This window comes from Pungitius pungitius, chromosome 12 (assembly GCF_949316345.1).
Source record: "Pungitius pungitius chromosome 12, fPunPun2.1, whole genome shotgun sequence".
NCBI classification, from domain to species: Eukaryota; Metazoa; Chordata; class Actinopteri; order Perciformes; family Gasterosteidae; genus Pungitius; species Pungitius pungitius.
The window spans coordinates 6,366,310-6,386,289 of record NC_084911.1 but is presented as its reverse complement, the minus strand read 5'-3'; the positions used below and the strand labels follow the sequence as shown (position 1 = coordinate 6,386,289).

At 46.4% G+C, this 19,980-nt stretch overlaps 1 protein-coding gene across 3 annotated transcripts in view; it reads right to left on the bottom strand.

Moving 5' to 3' along the window:
• adgrl1a (adhesion G protein-coupled receptor L1a) overlaps positions 1–18,152 on the bottom strand; it is an 81,044-nt gene extending 62,892 nt beyond the window's left edge. For 2 of the 3 annotated variants that reach the window (XM_037475574.2, XM_037475576.2), the window contains exon 1: positions 17,497–18,152. The gene's annotated coding sequence lies outside the window, so the exon portion shown is untranslated. The remainder of the gene's footprint in view (positions 1–17,496) is intronic. The other variant, XM_062565945.1, reaches the window with a different exon arrangement.
• Positions 18,153–19,980: the final 1,828 nt, after the last annotated feature.

Here is a 19,980-nt window from a genome sequence, read left to right as displayed (position 1 = left end):
TCCCCTTGTATTTTGCACCAAAACGTCCTCACGCTGAATAAGCTCTGAGGCACACAAAGGGAGGCCTAAGATACATTACGTGCCCTTTAATAGATTTTATCATGACATGTTCAAGCGATTACAAACGTGGCTCCGTGTGCACAAATGCAAACATTCACACACAGTTGCTTCCAAAAGGTAAAAATATGGCGGTGGATTCTCTAGCGGGATAATTAACTGGACCTCAGTTCCCACGGGGGGGAGAGAGATGGCGAGTGAGAACAGCGGAAGGAGAGGCAAGATGAGAGGGGAGGCTAGAGAATGAAAGGCCAGTGGAGATGCACACTAGCCATATCATACGCTGTGGAGCTTTGCTGCAGAGCGGGGAAGGAGAAAGTGTGTGAGTGAATGAGAGTCAGGTACGAGGGACTGAGCCTACAAAGGGCTGAGGGGGGAAAGGGGCGTGCCGCAGAGAGGCAAAGCTGTGCACAGACGACCACCTCACTAACTCCTTTTCACTTTAACCCCCGTCACTGAATACCAAAGCATATACAGACATGCTGAGGGCTGTATGACAGACAGTAATGGAGACGTGAGGAGAGGAGACGAGAGAGAGACAGCAGCGCAGAGGGGGGCCTGATGGGAAAAGACAGAGATGAAGGGAGGGAGGGGGAGATGAGGAGGGAGATTGAGAACATACAGTTGTAATTTAAAAGAAGAGAGTGTTACTAGAAAAAATGTGCACGCTGAAAGAAGGAGAAAATCACAGAAACAGTACGGATGTGGAAAATAAAGTGGGAAGAGTGTGTGTATGTTGGAGGGGGGGCTCTAAAGGACATAACAGGTGGCTAGAGAGATGGCAGCAGAGAGGGAAAGGGGAGCTGATGAAGACGGAGGAGGGCTGGGGTGGGGAGGGTGGTCTTTAATCAAAATGTTTTTCAATTAATTTTACAATTAGGGCGCTGCTCGTTAGCTTTGGCACACACATGAGATGACATTGCTAGCATTGCAATGCGTGTCATTAATATAATGATGACAGATTGTCCCTCCTGTGGGACTGCCTCTGCTCCGTGACAGCTGGGCCCCTCGAAACAACATCACCTGACCTCATTCAACATGGCTGCCCCTGTTACGCGGGACATGGCCAGTGAACAACAGCTACTGCACACCCGTTTGGCTCAATGACACAGGAGAAACTGCTCTTTTTCTTCTCCTTGCCACTGTGCCTCCCCCCGTCACTCATTCAAGGACATATGGGCAAAATAAATAAACTCCCGCCCACGTCTTTAAAAGAAATGCCAACTGTGCACTTGTTTTTACGGTATTGTACTGTATAGTTTCTCACAGACAATCAATCACTTGAAGAGCAGAGCACGCGTACACACACACACACACACACCACAAACTCTGCTGGAGCCTTACTCCCTTATACACTGTTGTCATGGCAACCCCATTAAGGGAGGACACAGGCTGCAAATGTGGTGAAATCAGCCTGTCTCTCTTGTACCTCTCTCCCTCTCCTTCACACACACACACACACATCTTCTTTTTCTTTCTCTGCCAGCCACTTCTATTTGTCTCCCTCCATTACTTTCTCTTCCTCGCCCATTGTCCTTCTCCTCCTATCCTTGCATCACCCTTGGCGTACCTCTCTGCCCGTCTCTCTCCATTACTTTGCTACCGTTTCATCTTCTGCCCCTCTCGCCTCCGACTTCCGAGGCAAACGTAAATATGTCATCTTACTCCTCAAATCGTCATTGTATTTATCTTTTGTTTGGACTCCACCCACACATTCTGAGGACTCTGTCTCTCTCTCTCCCTCTCTCTCTCTCTCTCTCTATCCATCCTTAGAGACACAGAATACATTTGTGATTGAGGCTGCACCTCTATTCTTGTGCCCTCTCCAATTAAAGGGGAGATTTACAGGGGGAATCAGTCAGAGGGCAGCCTTGGAGGACAGCTTTAATAAGGGCTCCGTGCTGCACCGCACTCTTTTCCATGCTCTCTCTGCTTCTCTCTTTGGAAGATGGCTTGCCATTTAGCAGGTGAGAGGACAGGAGAAATGGGTTACATGATAACCCTCCCTGACAGGAACATTAAACAGTGGCCCGGCCGTTAGAAAGCCACCCAACCAACAATGATCAATGCCAATTTGCGCCAGCGCAGTTGAAATGATCAAACAAAAAGCAAGCTCAAGAACTTAACTGCTAAGCCAGATATTAATCAAGCTTATGCCTTGAGACTCATCTGCCACATTAGTTCCAGCAGCTATGCCATCCATCTTGCAACTCAATAGCAGTTGGTGGGTCCCACTAGGAAGCTTCACAACTTCATGATATTGATGTTTCGACTTAACAAGTAATGGCTTGCTGTGTAGAAGCCATGCCCGTCCAGAAAATATTGCTATAGAAACGCGAGCGTCCTCATGCTTTCGCACTTATCGCTGTTAGTGCTCGTCCCTACGGACCACCTGTTCGCCACAAGCCGGAGAATCGAGCATCATCCCCCACCCGCCCTGATCCACTCCAAACCATTTGATAAGCTAGATAACACAGTATGGTGGAGAGCCCACACAAGGATGCCCCCCTGAGAAATAATCTGGAGACACAACGAGCGAATACAGAGGATAAGCAGCAAGCAGCCAGTCCGCTTGATGAGAAGAGAAGGAGACTAAAAGGAGAACAAAAAGGGACAGAGAAAAGGAGAGTTTGGGACAACATAGGGAGCGAGTGAAGAACGGGGAGGTGGCTGAATGAAGAGGAGAATGAGAATGGAGGGCAGATGAATTTGGGGGATGTGAGGGGGGGGGGCGCGGTCTTCATTAAAGGAGGCAGAGAGGAGAGCAAGAGGGAGACAGGGGGGGGGGGCGGATGTGAGATGTAGGGAGCGAGTAGGCGGTAGGATGCGAGTGGAGAGGCAGGGAGGAGCGGGCATCAGAGGGAGACTGAGGCATCTGCTGTTGCTCCACATGGCTGTTTACCCAGCCTGTAGCTTCCTGAGAGACAGTTCGCTCCCCCCCCCCCCGAAAGCATCGTTCCCTGTGCCCCGTGCGTTTGTATGCGCACCGAAGTGATGCGTTCCCGTGCCTTCCGCTCCTCGCATGTACTACACACCGGTGCCAGTACGTGTGCCTGCGCTGTGTGCCCTCGCCTGTCTAAGTATAGCGTCGGTGCGTCTCGTTTGCATCTGTGCTAGTTCGCTCTTCCCCCGGCCTCCGGCTGGGTTTCAGCGTACCGCAAAGCGGTACGACCCCTTCAGCCCGGTGGTTGCTTGTGCTGGGGCCCCGGGGGTGTAGGAGGAGGAGGAGGAGGAGGAGGAGGGCTGGAAGTGGATGGGGGAATGGCGGCAAAGAGTGTTTATATTTAGCTCCGTGGAGTTCCAAGGCCAAAACCGACGACTCGAATCCCCGCTTCACACTCACGGTACGCACTGGTAATGCACACCGGCCAGAGTGGTCGTCTCAGGGAGAACAGGACGGCGGGAGAATTGCCTCTCGAAATGGGGAGGCTGCGAGCACGGAGCTCGCCGCTTGGCTGTTATGAATATTTCAAGGGGCCATATCGCTGGGCTCCTGGTTTTTCCTTAAGGGGGAGAAACATGGGCGCGGGCACAGAGAGGTTGGCATTACATAGAGGCCGAGATGGAGGGAGGTGGAGCCGGGGGTGGGTGGGGGGGGGGGTGCGACAGGCAGTGGCGGAGGCAGCGGCCCATCCTGAGGCTGGCAGCAGGCGGCTCAGTGAATGAAAGCAGGACAGGTCATGTGTGGGTGGGGAGGCGGGACTCTCCTGCTGCTGAGACAGATGCCACGGTTGTTAGGCTTAATTTCTTCTGCCAAGCACCACCCAGCACTGGCCAAAAACAAACTCGAATGCTTGTGGCCAGTGTGTGTGTCTGTGTGTGTGTGTGTGTGTCAATAGAGAGACGGTTCACTGTTTGATTCAGTATCAGGCTCTACCAGGAGCGCACTAGAGCAGAGCAGTAATCGTTTACTGTTCAATTCGGTCCACCTTCTATCTCCTCCTCTGTTCTCTGAGTGTCTTTCTCAGTACTATCTCCATTTCTCAACGTCCATCTCCCTGACTCTTTATACTCTCTCCCTCTGCAGCAAAGCTGGCTCCCACTGCAGTGAAAAGGAAAAAGGCAGCGGGAGTGGGGGTGGGTGGGAGGGGGTACAGAAAGACTGAGAGAGAGAGAGAGAGAGAGAGAGATAAAGAGCAGCGTGGTATTTGGCTCACTGTTGCATTATTGGCTCTGGTTGATCTGATCAGAGCAGATTACAGGAATACAATACTCACAAATCACCGTTCTGCCTCTTGAGCCTCACACCTTGTCACTTGCTCGCACACACTAACTCCCTCTCTCACTCTCTCTCACTCACACACACACACACACACACACACACACACCTTCACACAGGCTCACAACCTCCGCTGAGCCAGCACCCACACCTGTGGCCTGTCTAGCAGTTTTGTAGTGTCTGCTCACTGCCGCCCTGGACAAAAGGCATCACCCATGCAGCAGGACGCAATCACGTCTCAGCTAATAATTAGTCAAATTAATACAGCAGCAGAAAAGAAAAGCCTCCATAATGTGTTCATTAAAACGGATTTCTTCTCCCCCACACGCTCCGTTGCTTTTCTTTCTTTCCCTTGTCTCCTTACTTGACTTCTTCCAGAACAGCCGAGTTTGATGCTGTCAGGGAGGAGGGGCGAGGAGCAGCAGCCTGTGCACAGGCCAGTGCGACATGTTTTGACTTTTTGCTCCTACATTAATTCAAGTATTGATCATGTTCTTTTTTTTTTTTTTTAAGAGCGACAAAAAAGAGAGAGCAGGGAAGCCAGAAAAAGAATTCACCAGTAACCACATCCACAATTGCCACTCAATCAACAAAAACGCTGCCTGTGTATCAGCATGAGAACACACAGTTGGCACACACCTCTCAGCAGCACATCGTACAAATACATACACACACATATGCAGCTGAAGAGGCATCAGAGCAGCTACGAAACTAAGCTCCAACCTACCGACAAACACACACACACGCAGACACCTCTACATGTATTTCATCCGCAGCACAGCAGGTCTTTGGGTGTCAATCCATAGACATCGATTCCCGCTTCGACGGCACTTATTCATTCGTTTGTTCTCGTTCAGTCGCTCAAACATTTGGCATCAAAGTGACAAAGTGTCATCTGCCGAGGCTCGAGTCCGGTAATTGACTCCTCTAGGAAGTCACCTCATGAGAGCAAAGTTTCCAATTGCGGAATACTCTGGTGCTCCTGTACTGACTGAGACAATAACAGACTTCACATCCTTTTCTTTCTTGAATAAAACAAGAGCCAAACTGCAGCACACTCAAATTGCATCGCTTTACAAAAACACAACACACACCACATTATACAAGTGCTACGCTTGCCGCGTGCAGCACACAGCAGTAATCTCTCTCTCTCTCTCTCTCTCTCTCACACACACACCCACGCACGCACACCACACAATGGTGAAAGCACTACTACAGCGTCATGGTGTCTGGGTGGTAGACAGGCCTCGGAGACAACAACGGTGAAAATTAAATTCCATTTAAGGATAATCCCATTTCCAACCTCTGCTGAGTCTCACTGCTGTTGTGACAGTCAAGGGAATCTGTCTCAATTGCTCCATTGCGGGAATTGATGGTGAAACTCTATACAGCATAAATAATGGAGCTTGATCACCAGGAGACAGGCCCTGAAGGAGACTACGACCGGGTCGGACAGGCATGGTGCAGCCGAGAGCGGCGGCAGAGCGCGTGAGCCCGCTCTGACCGGACGGCGAGAGAGACAGGCGTGCAGAGGAAGTGAAAGGTTTGAAGAGAAGAGGGGACAGTCGGCAATGTGTGTTCATTTATGCAATGCTAATTCTCTTGACATTCCACGGGCCACTATTGTTTTGCCAAGTTGGTTGCTGACAAACACGGGGGGGGTGGGGGGGGGGGGGAGCAGGGGATAGGATTTGAGTGCAGGCTGCAGGACAGACAATAGCCCCGTCCCAAACGATGCTACATCAACACGGCGCCAGTGTCACATCAATAAGCAAACGCAAGCACACACACTTCCTTGGTGTTTAAAGAGAAACTGCCGTTGGTGGCACAGGGGGAAGGAAGAGAGCGGGAATAAATGATCTTGCACCACTCTAGTAACTGCTCCTCTCTAATCGAGCACTCGCATCACTTAGTTGTTCCTCTACCTGCGCAAGTGAATATGCTCATCAATTACACAAAACAAAATGGTTACCAGTTACAACGTGCCCGAGAAGATTGGCAGTGTTATTTAATAAAGTAAAATCTGAATCGGGAAAAGAAACCTTTTTGATTATGACAAGAGGCACGGATTGAGGAGCCTCCCGGGGTCCGGCCGGCTGAAAAAAATTAAATTCCTGTGCCAAAGAGACTTAAAAGAGGCTCATCTCCTGGGCTCATCTAAAAATGATGATGAAACCGACAGGAGACGGCCACATTGAGACGGATGCACAAACATCAACCACCTCCTTCCCCAATTTGCATTCATTTCACATCCGACTCTAAATTACATCCAATTTTACAGTCAGTTCACGTCCAAGCTGGGACTCAAAATCAGCCACTTGTGCGTGCAGCCTGTGCACGCGGTCAGTGTGGTTAAAGCTGACACTTTCTGTCAACACACCCATCACTACCCCCCCCCGCCCCCCATTACTCGCTCACTTAGTCTTTTCCATCTCTCACTCATTCATTTGCCAGCACGCATGCCTGCATGTGCGCAGGCGCCCCCGCAGTCTGCCCAAACATACACAAACACACAGTCATCACCCACTCGTTTGTTCACCAATTTGTTCGTTTGCTCAGGCTGTCACTTGATCACAATATTCTCACCCACTCATTCCTTGTCCCAGACACTTGTTTCCTCATCTGTTCCTCCAAATCTCAGTCACATGCTGCCCCGTGCCTGCCGTCACCCGCTCACTCCTTCTACTTCTCGCCAATCGTTCCCATACACACTTATCGCTGTGTCTGTCACACAATGCCCCCCCCCCCCCCCCCACACCCATCAGTCCCTCACCTTTCCCCACCGTTCATCCACCATAACTCTGCCCAGCTAAGACTGCTTTTGGCTGCTCTTTATGGATTGCCCTCCGCCAATTCCAATAAAAGATTTAAGAGCTCCTCTAAGTGCTAATCAGGTTGTCATGCGCGCAGCCAAAATCAGAGGGTTGATAAATAAAGGCTTGTCTCTGTTGGCTATCGGCTCAGTGTGTTTAAATAGGTGACACCGGAGTGCATTCTGAGCCCACCGGATCGATGCCAGAACCCCTGGGGTCCCCTGAAACAGTGAAATGAGACAAAGCTTAGCGCTCAATAATAATGCAGGAATAGTCCGCTGGTTCCCTATTTTCGGAGGAACGCTCCCTGGGCTTGCCCTCCACTCTCGGCACGATTTTATTTTCTTCTCTCATCCTCTCATCACAGAGACGGGCTATTTTTCAACTCGCCACTTGGCAGAATTGCATCACCATAAGGATTGAAAACGTTTATTGTCGTCCGTTGCACAGAATGTTAAGCTGTTGCGAGAAAGAAGTGCATTAAAAACAGACACAACAAGCCTTTCCTATCTTCAATCCCCAACCAGAACACACTCCGCCACCCAATCATCCCATCACACACCCCTACGGCCAATTTACCGCCATGCACAATCTCTCTTTGGGAGTCAAACTGTTCGCCATCCCTCAGAATAGCATATCCTCAGCCATCGCCGTCACCCGTCACGCCACATCACCAAAACCTCCACCCTCGTCCAATATATCCAGTACCAAGCCCGGCTTGACATTTTGCCGCCACTGACCCATGACAGTCCTGCAACATGATGTGCTCCTCATTATCTCTCCTTATCGGCCCATACCTCATCTCACCGTCCACTTGCATTTCCTCCCATGGAAGCGCTACGCCCTGTGATGGTAATATACGGGTCCACTCCTCTCCGTGGTTATTTTCCCTCTCTTTGATTTTCTGTCCATCAAGGGGGGGGGCGTGGATTAGCGGCCTCTTGTTTATCTGCTCGTCAGTTTTATCTATCTATCACTAAGCCATCATCTGCCCTGCAGCGGCCTCAGCACTGCATTAATCCCCCGCCATCAGCCGGCCGGCCATCCATCATGCCGCTGTCCATCACGTCAGATCCATCATCCGCCCATCTGTCTCGCACTGGCCATGCTCGGAGATGATCTCCTCAGAAGGCCCCACTGGCGACTCACAGAGGGTAGAGAGGGACAGTGTGGCAGGAGGAAATAGGAGGGAGACACAAAAACAGCAGACGGAGGTTGAGGGAGGGAAAATTATACCCTGCCCTTCCTTCCCTTTGTCAGTCTGAATGCTGCTGAAAGCCTTCTCTATATGTCACCATAGGCTTGTTAAATGTTGTTTTGGTTTGTTTTCCTCGTCTGCTAATTACAGCCTGTGGCAGAAGTGCAAGTGAAGGGAGAAGTAGATGGAAGGGACGAGGGTCACGAATCCCAGAAAGCCCCAATGTAGTGAGAAGCCCTGGCCCCTTCTTCCCCAGCATGTTGGAGCAAGGAAGGGATATTGTCTTAAGCCTTCAGCTTTAAAACAGCTCAATATCTGGGTTCATAGGGGTCAATTGTATTTCCATCCATATCTGCCAACATCAGAAGGTGAGTGAGGGGAGCACATAAGCAGCAGAGGGCAACATTTACAACAACGGGGAAAGAAGGGGAGCCTGCGCAGATGTTTGAAAGTGCAACATAGATAAGTGTAAAAATGCACATGTTGAGAGAAGCAGTCACCACTTAGAAACGAAGCTCAGTAAGCAGCAAAAGGGAAGTGTGCACCGCAGGTTTGCATGTGGGCGGACGACTTGGAAATCATTTAGACCAGTCGAAAAAGAGTAGGCAGAATAAATTGTTTGGAGGACAACAGAAAAGGAGGATAATGTAGATACTTAGAGGCTGCGGGGTGTGTGGAGAGAGGATGCTGAATGCGCCGGCAGCTTTGCAGAAGCAGATCTGTGTTAGTTTAAACGCACACTATAACCTGTGTGCTGTGAACACCCCCCTTGAGCTGATTGTACGATCATGATTTGCAGAAACTGGATTTACTCACTAGCCGCTGTTTATTATGCGTTTGATAGTAGTAGCCGAGCAAATAATCTTGTTGGCCCCATAAGGACAAGTGAGGGCGTACATGTCCACGTTTTACTGTGATGATGAATTCACATAATTAACACGGACTCCATCGCTTCAAGAAAGCCACTTTACTGTTGTCCTAAATTGTGTTTCTCTTTTGTTTTACACAGCCATGCAGCTTTTCACAGAAGAAGACACCAAAGAGAAATCACAATGGTGTTTGAAAAAGTGCAGCTAAATCAATTTTGGGATCAGACAAGTCAGTCATCCTTTCTTCAATTGTGGGTATAATTCAACAAAAAAATAAGGTTAACATTGCTACATTGCAGCCAAAAACATTTGAGTACTGCCTTAATCTCTCCGGCTCTTTATTTTCATAGAATAAATCATGTTTGAATGCTGCTTGATGCTGAAGGTTCTGTTCATTGTGCCTAGAGGCAGATGAGGAGTTCCAGGAATCCATAGTCTACACATTATGCTTTCTAGCAATTTTAAGCGGCTTTTGTTGAAAAACCTCGACTGTACAAAACACTATTCAATTTAAATATTTGGAACTAAATGGCAGTAAAGTACAAGTAAAAACGTTTTTTCATTCAATTCAATGAGAACTTTTGACTCGTACTGTATTCCCTAACGAATTTGCCTGTAAACACATGGATCACACCTCAGTGTTTTCCCTTACCATGGAACAAAGGGGAAGCCCCCCTTGAAGTTGTACGGTAATTATGAGCTTTGGTCCATGTAATATCAATATATGAACACATAGAGAAGGAGTAAAACGTTTTGCAATGTTCCATTAAATGGCTGAGTTTGCCTTCCAGTGTCACTGTTCTCTGGATAGATACCAGTATACACGTTACAATAGCATACAGCGTTAGGATTCTACTGTATACTTGCATGCCAATGGGCTGGACATTGTTGGCATAGAGAAATCATGACATTGAAAGTGATCATTTCTCTTTGTGGTGGATCTCCTGGTAGCATTAGAACTGCACCAAGTCTGGTGAGTAGAAGTATCTCAATGAACGCATACTGTCGAATGACAGATGGGATTCTCTCCTGTTGAAGGTCATGTGGGCGGTGGTCTTCCATTACACATGGAATATGGCTAAAGAGATGTGTGGAACTTCTGATTTCATTCATAATGAGTCTAAACTTCAAACCAATGTTCTTCTTTTTCCACGTGCAGCCGCATCAGACGAGACAGCTGTCACAAAGCATCCATACCCATCGTGAGTTAGCTCTAATTGGAGAACTACAGACCCTCCTCAGGCCCTAAATGACACATACTGCTTAACCACCACACCGGTGCTAAACACTACTTCAGCCATACAATATACGCCATGCAATAACAGCACATTTCTGCAGTTACACAGTACTACCTCACACCCCGCAAGCATGAAGGCGCAGTTCTCATACATGCATTCACTACTGTGTGCGTTTGTGTGTGTGCACAATGTTCCCTTGTGCAATAATGATAAACGAGTAAATGATGTGCTGAGGCTGCATGTAACGGGCCATTTCATAACATACAACAGTAGCTTGCTTTTGCATTGCACAGAAAAGAAAAAGAGTAGATTGTAAATGCCGTTTTCCAATACATGGGTAAGATATCAGATGCAACTACCAGTTGTGCAAATATACAGAGAGAGGGAGACACACACACACAACGTAAACACTCGTACAGACTCATAAAAGCACACCTACATTGTTTCATACGCACTATTAATCAGCTCTTAGACAAATGGCTGAATAAAGAGTGAGGATAACCAGATCAATATTGCACACTCAATTCATCTGAGTTCACAGAGATGTCAAATTCTGCATAGTTCTGTAGCAAACTGATTAAACTGGTCCCACATTAATTCAGTAAATCAATAAAACCAATCTTTCAAATAAATCAAGTCGCGTGGACAGCTCGAGCCTATTGTAGGGCAAGAACACATTAAAATTCCATTGCTAAAACTGCATATCTATGTCATGCAGGCAGCCCACTTTGCTATGTGGCTTCCACAATTTGTGGAATACAAATGATTAATCCATGAAACAATAACAAGGGTGCCAAGAACGCACATGGTAATTCTATAATGATCAAAGACTCAATTAAATCCTTTTCCATTCTGTTCCCTAAATTCCTCGCGTGTGTGAGTGCACAGTAACTGTGTGTGGGCCTTTTGGTGGTCACTTTTCTGAGGGCGCTTGTGTGTGTGTGTGTGTGTGTGTGTGTCTTTGTTTGTGCTGCTGTGAAATGAACAGCGGTTAAGCCGGGGTCTAGCAAGGGTCATTTGTGGTCAAATGGCGTGTGGTTCGTTTTCATATTCTAATAGCACTACAGGATTGGAATGCAAGTTGTGTAATAGTAATCATTATTGGGTTATCATTTAGATTTTTTTGTTCCTGTTTCCCATAAGAGGAACTGTGGTGTAATATTTCAATACAAACTACAAACACACTGAGCACGCATGGTAAATGACTGTGACAGTCTATAAATGTTACTACTATGTGCACCGGATTTTGCATCGAAACAATGCATACAATGCATACAATGCATGCAATGCATGCAACCCACCACCCGCTTACTGCTCAGCACCAAACGACACACTGAAAAAAGAAAACTGACTAATAAAATGTAGTAGAGCATTTTGTGAAGCAGATATTTTGAGGTTTGAAATAAAATGGCACTCATTTCTCTTTAACGACAGACCACAGTTTCTGTCTAATTACAAACATTAAGGTCTTACTATACCCCTTAATATGCAGGAGGCCCATGTGTCACAACACAACAGCAAAAAAAAGAAGCAAAAACCAGCTTGATACGCCAGTGCGCTCATTCACGGTTCTGTACAGTGTCGTGGGAGGCAGACCTATTATACCACAACTGCGCGTGGTGTTTTCCTGTAGTTTGTATCCGTATGTGCGGAGGAGCAAAGGGTAAGGCGATTTGCGAGGAGCGGCGAGGGGCAGTCTCAGGTGAGACATGCATAGTCCCAACATAATTATAATCCTTAATTAATCCACTCCGGATGCTCTCTCTCTCTCTCTCTCTCTCTCTCGTGCTTTCTTCTGAAGTTCATTGCTCTGGGTGTGGATTTTTCCATCACGGTGCACCTCTCCTCTTTCCGTCTCATCTGGCATCTGCCTGCTGCACGTATTATGCTCTGTGTGTTTTTGCAGCTGTTTATGACCGTATACGTGCCCTTTCACACCTTCACGTAGGAGCTGCTCCTCCCGTGCCTTCCCCCTTCCTCCCCTTTCTCTTCTCTTTCCACTACCGGTTTCCCTCCAACTCCCGTACTGGCAGATTGATGAACAAACATCTTATTTCGGTCCTGTGTTGTTTCTTGGTGTTGCCCCTTCTCGCGACTTGGAGCAGTTACACACACACACGCACACACACGCACATACACCTGGGAGACACAAACATCACTCACACCAGTGCAACACCAGATACTCCAAGGGGAGCACTACTGACACAAATACTAACCCCACTAGAGCCGTCCTCAGTGGACCGACTCAGGTGAGTCTCAGGAGAACATCGCTGCCTGTGACGGCCGGACACACACACACACACACACAAGAACGCACAAATGGCGCTCCCGTTTGTATACACACCTCCTGTGATGAACCTGCCTGAACAGAGGTGTGGAGAGACGAGACCACGTTACGCTGTGTTAGTCAGCGAGTGTGTGTGGGGCACACGGTGAGAAGTGGATCGAGTAAAGGGAGCCGTAATGAAGGAACATAAAAGCTCCCCTCGCTGCGGACGAAAAGGCTCGTACAAGGCACTAAGTTGAAGGTAATGAGGACCAAGGTGTCAGTATTGACGCCGGCGGAGTGAGCGGACCAGGTGTGAGGACGGGCGACAACTACTGCTGCCATTACCACTCAGCCTCCTGCTCTGCTCGCTCTGGCCGAGCCAATTAGAGGGGCTCATCCGCCACTCGGGTCTGCACCCTCCGTCAAGCTATCAGAAAAAGAAAAAAAAACATAAGGATTGATTGGGCAAGCTATTAGGTCAATTGATCCCTGTTTCCTTTCATCTGGGTGCAGCTCCTTTTTTTTAGATGGACAGATAAGACGTGGAAAGCTGCTCCAATTACCCGAGAACAAGGGTTAACCAAGATGCCCCGATGAACCGTCTCTCTCCATCTCTCTCTGGTGTATGGGGCTTTTACGCGATTTGAGTTTTTGTGTAAATTTAGCACTTCATTTGTGCCAAAAGACGTCAGATCCATCAGAAATACAACTGTTATTCTCTGACAGTGCCGCTGAAGGTTGTCTTTGCTTCATGTTTCTGAAAACAGCAGATATCAACATTTGTACGTTTCTCTCATTGTGTGTGTGTGTGTGTGTGTGTGTGTGTGTGTGTGTGTGTGTGTGTGTGTGTGTGTGTGTGTGTGTGTGTGTGTGTGTGTGCTTTGATGCAGGCGCAGAAAGATCAGAACCCATCTAACCGAGCACCTTTGCCATTATGCACCTTTGGTATGAGCTGCCATGTCTTATTTGTTAAAATGGCAGACATCAAGGAGTCAAAGATTATATTGATTTGGGATCATTATTCCCAAGTGCATTCAACATTGTATCCTGGCACAGAGCTTTGAATAGCCAAATACATATTAAGAAATGAAAAATGACAATCCCGGAGTAAGCTAATAACTAGTATTTGAAGTTGCTTTTATCAACATGAATAGGATAATCACACAGGCTCAAAGGGGCAATCAACGGCGACCCTTACAAACCGCGGTTAGAGGTTGGGCGTCGAAGGCGGCAGCGACTCACTTTTTAAACACCAATTCGGAGTCTCCTTCTCTGTGACTGTGTAAAACCAAATGAATTGCTGGTGTGGCTGATTGGTCGCATTGATTGAGCATCAAAGAGTCTTTTCACTGCCAAACCCCTAGTTGTCTCCCAGTCGATAGACCGACCCAAATACACCAGGCACTCAATCCAATGTGTTGCTACATGGGCCCATGCAGCTAATTTAACACCCACTCAATTTATGAAAAAGAGTCCTCATTGATTTTTTATTTTTTTTCTGTTCATGTGCTGTTGTTGCTCCTGCTCATTTTCGCCATGCCGGCGCCTACGCATGCTCCAGCCTGGCAGCAATTGAATTGAATTAGTGTGTGGTGGGTTTTTCCTGTAAGATTGGCTACTCAAAGCCCGCACCTTCGATCTTTCTTCAGATGAAGCAGAGAACAGCAGTTATGGACTACTGTGTGCATGGCTTCACTCACACAGATCTCAGCAGCACAAAGAACCACAGGCTTCAAAATGGCAGCATGCTGCCCATGGCTTCGGCACCTCGGCACCAAAACAAAGCTTGTTGCTTTGTGCCCGTTATGTACCTCCCTTCACCTTGTTCTATTCCCGCCTGCTCGTTTTTCTCTCAGGCTCTCGTCCTCGCCTGGTCCCTCTCTTTCCAATCCGTTATTGCATGGTCATGCTCCCAACATTTAATCGGCCATTTCAAACGGAAACATAACGAAAAGCCTTCGAAAATAGGGCATTTTTGATTGCAATGATTAGTCCAAAAAAAAGCTGTTAACACCCATTTCCTCTGTGTTTTGTCAGCAGTGAGGAAACACTAAAATCAGAATGGCCTTCTTGTCGGCCTAATCAGGCTTGTGACGACCACCGAGCTGCCAGGTAAACAGTGTTGCCTACGAAAGGGAAGCAGTGAGGAAAGGCTACCTGGCACTGTGTAGTAAACCTGTTTCTAAGTCGCTTCAGCAAAAAACTTCCCTACAGAGACATTGCATTTTTACATAACTGAAGGGCTTTACAGATTAGAAAACAAATCCTAAAACTGGCATACCATTCATTGGATACTTCCATCTTATGCCATGGAAAATGTTGAAGAGAACTCGCGGATCACCCACAAAACTGAAGCCAATCTCAAAGCCATTTTGATTAATATCAACCAACACGTTTCTATTTTTTCAAGCAAATGCCAGCAAATTTGTACTGATAGCGTGGCAAATGTTGTTCCAAAATTTTCATGTAAATGTTTAACAGGGTTGCAGCTACAGAATTTGAGGGCAGTGCCAAAGGGACTTTTGGAGAAAAAAAAAAAACAGTAAAAAACTATCCAATCTTGTAGAGGGTTATTTTGAATGGATTATATTTGAAAATTATCCTTAAAATTCCAGTAAATAAATGTGGACTATGGACATGATTATTCAAAATAAATTCCCCTGAACAAAAAGGTCACTAAATCTTTTTAAATTCGGTGAATGTTTTTCTCTCAACCGACACTGATGCAATACATTTAATTGTCCTGAGGGTATAAAACATTATAGGTCATTTTTTTTTTATATTCATAGCAGTGTTGTTTCTTTCTGCGCTTTTTCAATTAACATATTCATTTAGTCAGTCTTGTCAAAGTGCTGCAGGGGGTACATGAATATTACATAACGGCTAACATAAATGCAAAGGAAACATACGAGTCCTCACTCTGGAGACAGCACTTGGATTCCTATTCATAAAAAAAACGTGTGTGTGTGTGTGTGTGTGTGCGCGAGTGTGTGTGTGTGTGTGTGTGTGTGTGTGTGTGTGTCCACATGCATTAACACTCATGTAAGCCTGAGGCTCTGTATTTGTAGCGTGCACGCCTGCACAGAACACACATTTATTTAAAAGTAAACGCATTGTTCTGCATCTTCTGCATAAACTATTTCCTTTACTACAACCGTCGACAGAATTAGGCAGTTGAAGCCTGACCACAGCGTGTCCCCCAAAAACGCTCAACTCCGACTGAAATAAATCTAATTATGATTAGTGACTTATTAAAAGTCTGACGAACCATAATGCCATGCTAATGTATGACTATTATTCACTCATTGAAAGCCGAGAATAATTTTTCTGATGTTGATGTGACACACAGACAAGGGGGAAATAAATCCTTCTGTCTTCCCGGGGAGAGTATTTGGCGACGAACCAATTCCGAGTCTGGCTTCTTGAATGCCCAGATAACGCAATCAGACAGTTGCAATATTGCTGTTTTACCACCTGAAAAATTTGAATTTCATTCAGCCCCTTCAGAATAGTAGACACGCCAATTTTTCCCTGAGAATTGGCAGGACAAACACAATGCACCCCGGTGAAATGAGGAAAAGGCTTACTAGCAGAAAATAACTGTTTTCGGGGTCTTTCATGTTTGCCTGCTCAGGTTCAATTTTATCGTAATATCACACAAAGAAAAATAGTTTTTAGGCAGTTGATGCATTTTATTGCGTTTTTATTAGATATGTTATTAAAATGGGAATTAGTTCAGAACAGTAACAGAATAAGGGTCGCCTCAATTCCACGCAAACCCCTAAACATCACAGAGTCACCTTTGATATAATGTGGGTATATGAGAGGATTGTTCCTGCTGTTGTTTCACGCTGTTATGAGTTGATGCATTTATTATTTAAGACACAAACCCGTGAGGTTTGCTATTTCAATGCGTACTCTAATTGAGATTTCAGATTAGTTACATTTGAGGACAACCAAGCTTAGCCTCCTTTTGTCGGGGACTACATTCCTCAATGGCTCCTGGGGGTCCCCAGACCCCTGAGAGCAGCTGGTCCAAAGGTAATGATTTTACAGGTGCAGGATTAATGGTGTAGTCTGGGACATGGGGGGACTGGGCAGAGGAGTTCACTTTGAGGCTGCACACTTTGCATTGATTCCTCTAATAGTTGATGGGATAACAGTATTAGTAATGTCTTTCTCTCTTGAAAAGAACTTGTGCTCAGATGGTGAGAGGGATGCACGTGGAGCCAACATCGTCATAGGACATGTTGGCTATAACTTCTTATCGGGTTTTTTTTTCTAGTAAGCAATTTGGAGAAAAAAAAGAGTTCATCACATGGTTATTCAACAGCCTCATGCCTTTTTTTTTACAATTGTCAGTCATCTCCCTAAATTTACCAAACTGAACATGTTTTCCACCATTACGTTACATTACATGTCATTTAGCTGACGCTTTTGTCCAAAGCGACTTACAATAAGTACTGTTTTCACGGGACAAGAAAACACACATTTTGCCCCCTTTCCAAAGACCGTACATTTGTGTTAATTAATACACCGAAAACATTTGATATCGCGAGCCACGGTGCATAGGCCGAAAAACGGGATCCCGACTCTGAAATCCCATTAATTTAGATCATCTGACACGCATTCTGACGCACCGCATACACACGAAATGTATCTCTGTTGAAGCTATAAAAAAAATATATGAATATATAAATCCACCTACACGCTGGAACACTTCACGAAGCCTGACACTGGAAGCATAAGTGGCGCTCATTACGTGCTATTATTGTCCCGCTGGCATCACGTGTACTAAGAACATATAACATGTAGACTGTGCTTAGCTCCTACCTGGAATCCTCCGATCTCCTTTTCCTTGTATTCTTCAGTGTGTCTCATTCATTCTCGCTCCCTCTCCTCACTCGCCTCCTTCTCCTTCTCCTTCCTCCCTCTGGTTATCACTCGTTCTCTCCTCTCTTGTCCCGTCTTCGTGCGGATGCATAAGAATTAAAAATTAATAGCCTGCTATCTTAAAGACAAACTGACGGGACGGGGAGAAGAAGAAAGAAAGAAAGAAGAAGAAAAAAAAAGAGCAGCGGGGGGAAGGAAAACAAAAATCCACCCGACTAAAGATATGATAAAGTCGGCGGGTGAAGATCCTCAGGGACGGGGCAGATTCTCGCGAAAATGCGCCCGTGTGGGCATCAAAATAAATAACAGCGACGACACCATTGTCCTGCTAAACAACAGTGACAACATGCGAGTTACTGCAGCGTTCTGCGGCTGTCGGGTATCTCGAACGGAGGTGGAGGCAGGACACACATCGGAAGTTGCGCCCGCGCTGTCCGCCCGTCGGGGAGCATGTGAGCGCGCTGAAAAGCAGTCAGGCTGTCCGCCGTCTATTCGCAGTCACGGGACGCTTCCATCGTCAGATTGAGGACCCCTTCGTGTTCTAGTAGTCTGAGGGAAAGAAGAGGAAAAAAGAGGGTTGGGTGTGTGGGGAGGAGGAGGTGGTGGTGGTGGGGGGGCGGGGGGGGGGGGGGGGGAGGGGGCTGTAGGGTTTTTAAATCAGCCGACGCAATTCGGATGGTGCACGCGGGGCAGTCCGCTGCTCGTCCTGACGCGCCGTCCGGGTCGCATCGTCCGTGTTTCCCTCCTCGTCCGCAGGCAGCGGCGCAGCACTCTCATCAGGACCGTCCGTCTCCACGCGGTGCTCCGCCGCTGCAGTTCTGCGTCGGGCCTATCGCTACCTGGCGCACTCGTCCTTTCACATACTTGGTGGCCCAAGTACGGCTTCAGGACAGTTTTTTTTTTTTTTTTTTTTTATAGCCGACCGGCTCTTAAAATGGGAAACGCCACTTCTTCCCGCCCACCTGATTCCTCTGGATTTTTTTTTAAACTTTAGTTTCCTAACTACTGCAGACTCCGGGACTATCAGGCGTCTGGAAAATGGGCATATTTGGCAGCCCACCACAGATTAAAAGGGTTTAGAATTGCTGGAGTAGTTCCAGAATTGGTGCAAATAAACAAAATAGGGCTACTTGATTCATAACTGCCCCCAGTGTTGGTGGCACAACAGTGGCACATTAACTCGCTCACATGCTCACAGGAGGGCCGACAACCCGATGTGTTCACACTGTTGTATCCAAACTCACTGTGACACATTTAATACTATACAGTATTTATTACATACATTAAAGCTTTCTAGCTACTTAACTCTTCTCAAATGTGGTTCGCTTTATATAGGCTTCATGTTTTAAACAATAAAACAGACGGCAGTACTCTAATGCAACTATTTACTTACCATGTTTTCAGTGCATTACCTTTGGATGTGAGTGCAGCTCATGCTTGGGTTACAGCTGTCAACACAGCCCAGATCGTTCAGGTTCCCCCTCAGGCCAACGCTGTTAGTTCTGACACTGTTGCCGTAGTTTGCACTGTTAGCACCGTTAGTCGTGAGCCGCCGTCTGGGCCGTCGCCATGGAGAGGGCCGTGTGGACGGCAAAGATTGATAGAACCTCTAATCCCTTTTATACAAATGTGTTCTTAGCAAGTTGATAAACAAAGGTCTGTGTTATATATATATATATATATACACAACAGTACAACCCCAGCAACTTTTAGACTCCATCAGGTGCACCATCTTGATTTTAAATTTTAGTATTTTTTAATTAGTTTTACAGCACTTCAGGCAATGTATAACGTCAAAGCGCAGAATCTCATAAGGGATACAATCTTCATAAGATAGCCAATGCCTAAATGTATTTTTCAGGTATACTTCCACTGACTTCCAGAGAATTAAAACGACTTGAGTGTCGTAAACAGTCCAAGGACAGAGCGAAGACTGAAAGTAATCCAGGGAATACAAAACCTGTTACTGGAACATGACTATCTGTACTCTACATACGCCGTACGAGTGAGGGGGTGATTCAGGGAAGGACACACGGCAACGTTTTCTGGCAACAATTTATTTTATGTGTTACTCCTCAACATGCTGAACCACCAATTATTTCTTCATTCACTTGTGGGTAAAATCAAAAAGTTTGTATTTGTGCTATATATATATATATATATATATATATATATATATATATATATATATATATATATGATTAATTAGTTGGCATGTTGTATGGTATACAGTATTTTATGAGACACTGTACTGTAGTGTACTTACAGGCCAAATACTGCAAAGCCTTTATCTCCACTTCACCATATGTGCGTGTAATGCACCACATAATGGCATATACAGTGTGTCATGTACGGTATTGTGTTTACCATATAAAGTACTATAGTACACCAACATAAAAAACCAGGGGATAGTGTAACTCCAGG